Genomic DNA, 7028 nt, shown 5'->3' with positions numbered 1-7028 from the left:
TAGGTTATGGTACCTAGTTGTTTGGTCAAACAGTAGTCTAGAAGGTCATTTTTTTTCTTTTGAGTTGAAGTCTCGCTTTGTCACCCAAGCTGGAGTGCAGTGGCACAATCTCTGCTCACTGCAATAGAAGATATTTTTAAATATATGACTAGCATTTACAATCAGCTGAATTTAAGTAGATCGCCCTCCGTAATGTGGATTGGACTTTTCCAATGAGTTGGAGGCCTTAAGAGCAAAGTTGTGTTTCTGAAAGGAAAAGGAATTCTGCCTTAAGGCTGCCACTTAGAAACCCTGCCTGAAATTCCAGCATGCTGGCCTGCACTTGCCAGCTCCCACAAATCACATGCACGAATTCCTTAACATCACCTTAATCTCTCTCTCTCTCTCTCTCTCTCTCTCTCCCCTCTGACCTCTTCAAATATAGTTCAGTTGAGCAATTGAGTCTACCCTTTTAAAAAAAATTTATAGAAGTTCCATCTAGCAACTTTCATGTATATCTTAGCCTTAACTATGTTACAGTCATCCTTAGCTAAAAACGTGTGAAATGTGATTTTTTTCACTGGATACATTGCCTAAACAGTTGGGGTTCTAATTTAATAGAAAAGAGAATAGATATTTGATAAGTGCTAGGTTCTGAATGTTTATGTCCCTCTGAAATTCATAAGGTGATATCCTAACCCCTGAGGGATGGTTTTAGGAGATGGGGCCTTTGGGAGGTGATTAGGCCATGGGGGAGGAGTCCTTATGAATAGGATTAGTGACCTTGTAAAAAAAAGCCTATGGGACTGGGCACGGTGTCTCTCACACCTGCAATCGTAGCATTTTGGGAGGCCAAGGTGGGGCGGATCACCTGAACTCAGCAGCTCAAGGCTAGCCTGACCAACGTGGTGAAACCCCATCTCTACTAAAAATACAAAAATTAGCCAGGCATGATGGAATGCACCTGCAATCCCAACTACTTGGGAGACTGAGGAGGGAGAATCCCTTGAACGCAGGAGGCAGAGGTTGCAGTGAGCTGAGATCGTGCCACTGCACTCCAGCCTGGGCAACACAGTGAAACTCCATTTAAAAAATAAATAAGCCAGAGAGAGACCTCTTGCCCCTTCTACTATGCTAGTACACAGTGAGAAGGCATTGTCTATGAGGAATGTGCCCAGACATCAAATTTGCCAGCACTTTTATCTTGGACTTCCCAGCATCCAGAACTGGGAGAAAATTCTGTTGTTTATATTATAAGGCACTCAGTCTGTGGTATTCTGTTACAGTAGCATAAATGGACTAAGAGAAGTTACCAGCCATGTTTGCCACATCCCTCTAGTTCTGTGGATTGATCCTTGAATCTGCTCTGGTTCTTAGGTCCACTTATCTTAATTTTAGTAGTAGAATATTACTCCTTCCTTTTAGGGACTTTTGGTCTTTCTCTGCTTAAAGATTATTCTTCTTTTCCAAAGTTAATCATGATCTCATCTTCCTTTCCACTCCCCACTTCTCATCTAACCCCGCACGTTCTCATCCCGTGGAACTGTTCATTCAAAGAAACTGGAAATATGGCACAGTTGCTAGTGTTTCATGGTTAATGGGTCCGGTAGAAAACAGGTACTCTTTTAATATTGAAGATTCAAAGTTGTTAATAATAATAATAACTAAGTTGATTGGAAAACATATTTTCCAAAGAAAGAGGATGTTAAAGTTTAAAGGACATATGAGTAGCTAAGAAATTCATTTCCCAAATGATTAGCATGGTAACTTAGCTCAAGACTATTAACTGCTTGAGATCACAAGAAATTAATACATAAGGCACACTTACTTATCTCTGGGATATGGTACTTTTGGGACTGATTTCTGCCCGTTAGAAATGATCAATAATTATGAAGACAATGCAAAATCAAATAAAGAAACTTTAAAAAATTGTCCTAAAGGGGCATATGTAAGAGACATAATTAACTTTTGCTGTAAACGAAAGCCCATATGGCAGAAGGTTGCCATTAAATATATTATGTAAATTTTATATTCTTGATATTCTAGTATCTACCTTTTATTTTTGACATCTCAAAATATCCTTTAGACCAGATCTTCCCCATATAGACTATTTGTATTCCTTATTCTGATCTTATTCTATCCCTCATACCACTACTGCTGTGATCTTCCTAAGTGCAAGTCTGATTATGTCGCTTTACTCTTTAAATTCTCCTTTTACAAGTCCCTATAACTTTCAAAAAAAGAAAATGCCTTAGCTTAGTACATAATGTTGCTCATGGTTTGTCTCTTATCTGCCACAATAGGCTAATCTCCCATGGCTCCCACTCCTTTCACTCTTTCTAAACATGCAAAGCTACTCCATTTATTTATGCCTTATTTAAATAGTGATATATTGAATACATACTATGCCCCAGGCACTGTGCTAGGCAACAGTGATCATGATAGGCCTGGGACCTGTGATCCAGGAACTTAAAGACTAGTAAAGGATCTTGTTAAATAAATAAATGGATAGAAAACATTCCTCATCCATATACAAGAGGAGAAGATAGTCAAGGAAATTGTATTAGTTACCTACTGCTAAATAATAAATCATCCCACAACAGGAGTTTAAAGCAATTGCAAGCATTTAATATTATTACCTCGTATGGCTCTGAGTATAGGCTGCCTCAGCTGGGTAGTTCTCATTCAGGATTTCTCAAGAAATTTCAGTTATTTCTGTGTCTATGGTGAGATGTCACTTACATATTGGGGCTTGGAAGTCCTGAAGAGCTGGGGGCTGGAACAACTGGAGGTCCTCATTCCTCTCCCCTATTTCTATGTGTTCGCTTCATCACAGAAGCTTTAAGTAGGCTGAACTCCTTATATGGTAGTTCAGGACTCTGAAAACATGTTTCAAAGGGGAAATGGAATAAACTGTGTCACTTTTCATGATCTAGCCTCATAAGTCACATAGTGTCAGGTCTGCCATTCTTTATTAATGAGGCAGTTGTTAAAGCCTGCTTAGGTTCAACAGGGGAGAAACCACACTGCACCTCTTATGAATGAAGGAATGGTAAAGTTGTAAAAAGCATGTGAGTCTGCAAACACTGTGGCAGATATTTTTAAAAATACCATCTTCCATAGTAGTCTTCCTGGAAGAAGCATCTTGTTGCTTCACACGCCCATGTTTTCGCAATGCTGTTCAGCTTCTTCAGTTGTCTCTTTTCCTCTTCTTGATTTGACTTACTGATACTCTTTTGGTAAAACTTGCCTCAAGTCTCTTCCTTTAAAAAGACTTATTTGAACACTCTTCCTCATGTCATTAGACATTCATTATCACCCCATACTCCTCCTCATACCCTGCTTCCTTTATATGTTGTGCATAATCCTAAGCCCCTTATCACAGTATGTTGTGGTCGATGATTTCTTGACTTTGCCACTAAGTCCTAACTTTCTTGAAGGCATAAATCTTAGTTCAGTTTTCCATCCTCATGAGCTGACATAGTATTTGTTACATGTTAGGTACTTAAATGAACTAATGTGAAGGCAAATCACATTACTTAGGAGAATCTATAGCTATGTATAAGAATGTGTGTTATACATTTTTTGCTATGACTTAAGGAGATCTAGATATATCATGGGAATAACAAATATAAAGACAGAAAGAATGAGGGAAAGAAGGAAGGAAGAAAAGAAGGAAGGAAGGATTCAAAATTAAATGTACTTATTCTGAATTATAAAAATATCATTTTACATAAAATCTGTGGCTAGAATAAATGAACATGTATTGTTAAGCTGTTAAATATTTTCTAACCAAAAGGAGAAGAAAATGGCTGGGCGTGGTGGCTCACACCTGTAATCCCAGCACTTTAGGAGGCTGAGGCAGGTAGATCACTTGAGGTCAGGAGTTTGAGACCAGCCTGGCAAACATGGTGAAACCCTATCTCTACTAAAAATACAAACATTAGCCAGGCGTGGTGGCATACGCCTGTAGTTCCAGCTACTTGGGAGGCTGAGGCAGGAGAATCGCTTGAACCCAGGGGGTGAAGGTTGCAGTGAGCTGAGATCATGTCACTTAACTTCAACCTGGGTGAAAGAGCGAGATTCCGCTTCAAACACAAAACAAAACAAAACAAAACAAAACAAAAAAAGGAGAAGAAAACAAAAAAAAAAGGAGAAGAAAACAAACTTTAGTGAGCTCTGTCATGTGTCAGGTACTTAATGTAAGGTAAGCACGTTCACAACAAAGTTAAGAGTATTTCCTGTCTTTTGCAGACGAGGAATTTAAGAATCTCAGCTTTTACATAATTGTTTTAAAACACCATTGGTACTTGATTAATGCTAATTATTATAGCTCTACTATTTACAAATGACGGAAGTAGAATTGTCTGAATATAAAGCTCTTACTTTCTCTCATATTATGCTTTGAGTAAGTTTCCATAGCTTTTAACATCTATTCTCAAACGTTGCTAGATTTTCATGATGCCAATGTTTACCTATTTGTGAATATCCTTATAGAATTTGTAAGTTTTACAAGAAACTAATTGCCATAGATATATAGACTGTAATAGAGTATCTCATGAGTTTTTGTTTGTGTGTTTGTTTCTTATTCATTCTCTTAGATTTTTAAGTACTGGAGTAGAAGAAAAAATACCTGAGTGGAAATACTGAAAAGATTCTACAACCCTAATTAACAATTTAAAATCTCTTAACAATACAATCACATGTGCAATTCTATCATTCTTCTTAAGTGTTACCACAGGCATTCCACTCTAACATCATTGTCTTTCAACTATTTGAAATATCTGGTGCCTTTAAACAGGAATTACAAGCATGCCTCAGATATTTCAGGTTCAATTCCAGACAACTGCAATAAAGCGAATATTGCAATAAAGTGAGTCACATGATTTTTTTTTTTGTTTCCCAATGCATGTTAAAGTTACATTTATAATATACTGTCATCTATTAAGTGTGAGATAGCATTATATCAAAAAACAATGTACATATCTTAATTTAAAATACTTTATTGCTTAACAATAACAATCATCTGAGTTTTCAATGAGTCATAATCTTTTTGCTCATGGAGTTTCTTGCCTCAATCTGCCAACTGATCAGGGTGGTGGTTGCTGAAAACTGAGGTGGCTGTGGCAATTTCTGAATATAAGACCATAATGAAGTTTGTCACACAGATTGGCTCCTCCTTTTGTGAAAGATTTATCTATAGTCAGTGATGCTGTTCATTCACATTTTATATGCAGTAAAACTTGTCTCAAAATTGGAGTGAATCTTCTGCTCCTACTGCTTTATCCACTAAGTATATGGATTATTCTAAATATTTTGCTTTCATTTCAACAATGTTCACAGAATCTGCACCAGAAGTAGATTTCTTCTCAAGAAAGTCTTGAACCCTTCAAATTCATGAGAGCTGGAATCAACTTTTTCCAAATTCCTGTTAATGTTGATGCTTTGAGCTCTTCCCATAAATCACAGGTATTCTTAATGGCATCTAGTGTGATGAATTCTTTCCAGAAGGTTTTCCATTTACCTTGCCTAGATCCATCAGCAAAATCACTATATATGGCAATTATAGCCCTTTAAAATGTATTTCTTAAATAATAAGATTTGAAAGTCACAATTACTCCTTGATCCATTGGTTGCAGAATGGTGGTTGTGTTGACAGGTAAGAAAATAACATGAATTTCTTCATATGTTTTATCCATGCTCTTGGGTGTCCAGGTACATTGTCAATGAACAGCAATATTTTGAAAGAATCTTTTTACTGAGCAGTAGGTCTCAACAGTGGGCTTAAAAAATTCCGTAAACCATGGTGTGAACAGATGTGCTGTCATTCAGGCTTTGCTGTTCTATTTATAGAGCATAGGCAGAGTAGAATTAGCATACTTCTTAAAAGTCCTTGCATATTCAAGATGGTAAATGAGCACTGGCTTCAACTTAAAGTCACCAGTTGCCTTCACTTCTAACGAGAGAGACAACCTCTCCTTTGAAACTTTGAAGCCAGGAACCGACTCCTTCTCTATAACTATAAAAGTCTTAGATGGAATCTTCTTCCAGAAGGGCAGTTAGTATAGTTGACCTCTAAACACTGTGGCAGTTGGGGTACTAACATCCCATGCAGTAAAAGGTTTACATATAACTTTTGATTTCCTGAAAGCTTAACTCTATTAGCTTAGTGTTGGCTGGAAGCCTTACTGGTGTCATGAGCAGTTAACTAACACATATTTTGCATGATGTATGGATTGTATACTGTATTCTTACAATAAAGTAAGCTAAAGAAAATAAAATGTTAAGAAAATTACAAGAAAGATAAAATATACTTACTATTTATTAAGTGGAAGTGGATCATCATAAAGGTCTTCATCCTTGTCATCCTCACATTGAGGAGGGCCACGAGGAGTTGCTCTTGCGATCTCAGGGGTGGCAGAGGAGAAAGAAAATCTGCATATAAATATACCTGCACAGTTCAAGCCTGTGTTGAACAAGGGTCAACTCTACATTCAAAACCTATTGTTTAATATAGCCACCTTCATCAATTGTCTTAACTAGATCTTCTGGATCATTTACTGCAGCTTCTCCATCAGCACTTGCTTCTTTACTTTGCACGTTTATGTTATGGAGATGACGTTTTTCCTTTAAACTCATAAACCAACTTCTGCTAGTCTTAAACTTTTCTTCTTTAGCTTCCTCACCTCTCAGCCTAAATAGAGTTAAAGAGAGTTAGAATTTTGCTATAAATTAGTCTTTGGCCTCAGGGAATGTTGTGGCTGGTTTGATCTTCTATCCAGACCACTAAAACTGTCTCTGTATTATCAATAAGGCGGTTTTACTTTCTTATCATTCATATTTTCACTGGAGTAACACTTTTAATTTCCTTCAAGGAATTTCATTTGCATTTACAACTTGACTAAATGTTTCATGTAAGAGACCTAGACTTCAGCCTATTTCAGTTTTTGGCATGCCTTCCCCACTAAGCTTAATGATGTCTAGCTTTTGATTTAAAGTGAGACAAATGTGACTCTTCCTTCTACTGAACACTCAGAAGCTATCGGAGG

The sequence above is a fragment of the Sapajus apella genome, unplaced genomic scaffold (assembly GCF_009761245.1).
Source record: "Sapajus apella isolate SASKATOON/1434 unplaced genomic scaffold, GSC_monkey_1.0 scaffold17, whole genome shotgun sequence".
NCBI classification, from domain to species: domain Eukaryota; kingdom Metazoa; phylum Chordata; class Mammalia; order Primates; family Cebidae; genus Sapajus; species Sapajus apella.
The sequence above is the reverse complement of the archived record's forward strand: the minus strand, read 5'-3'. Positions refer to the sequence as shown.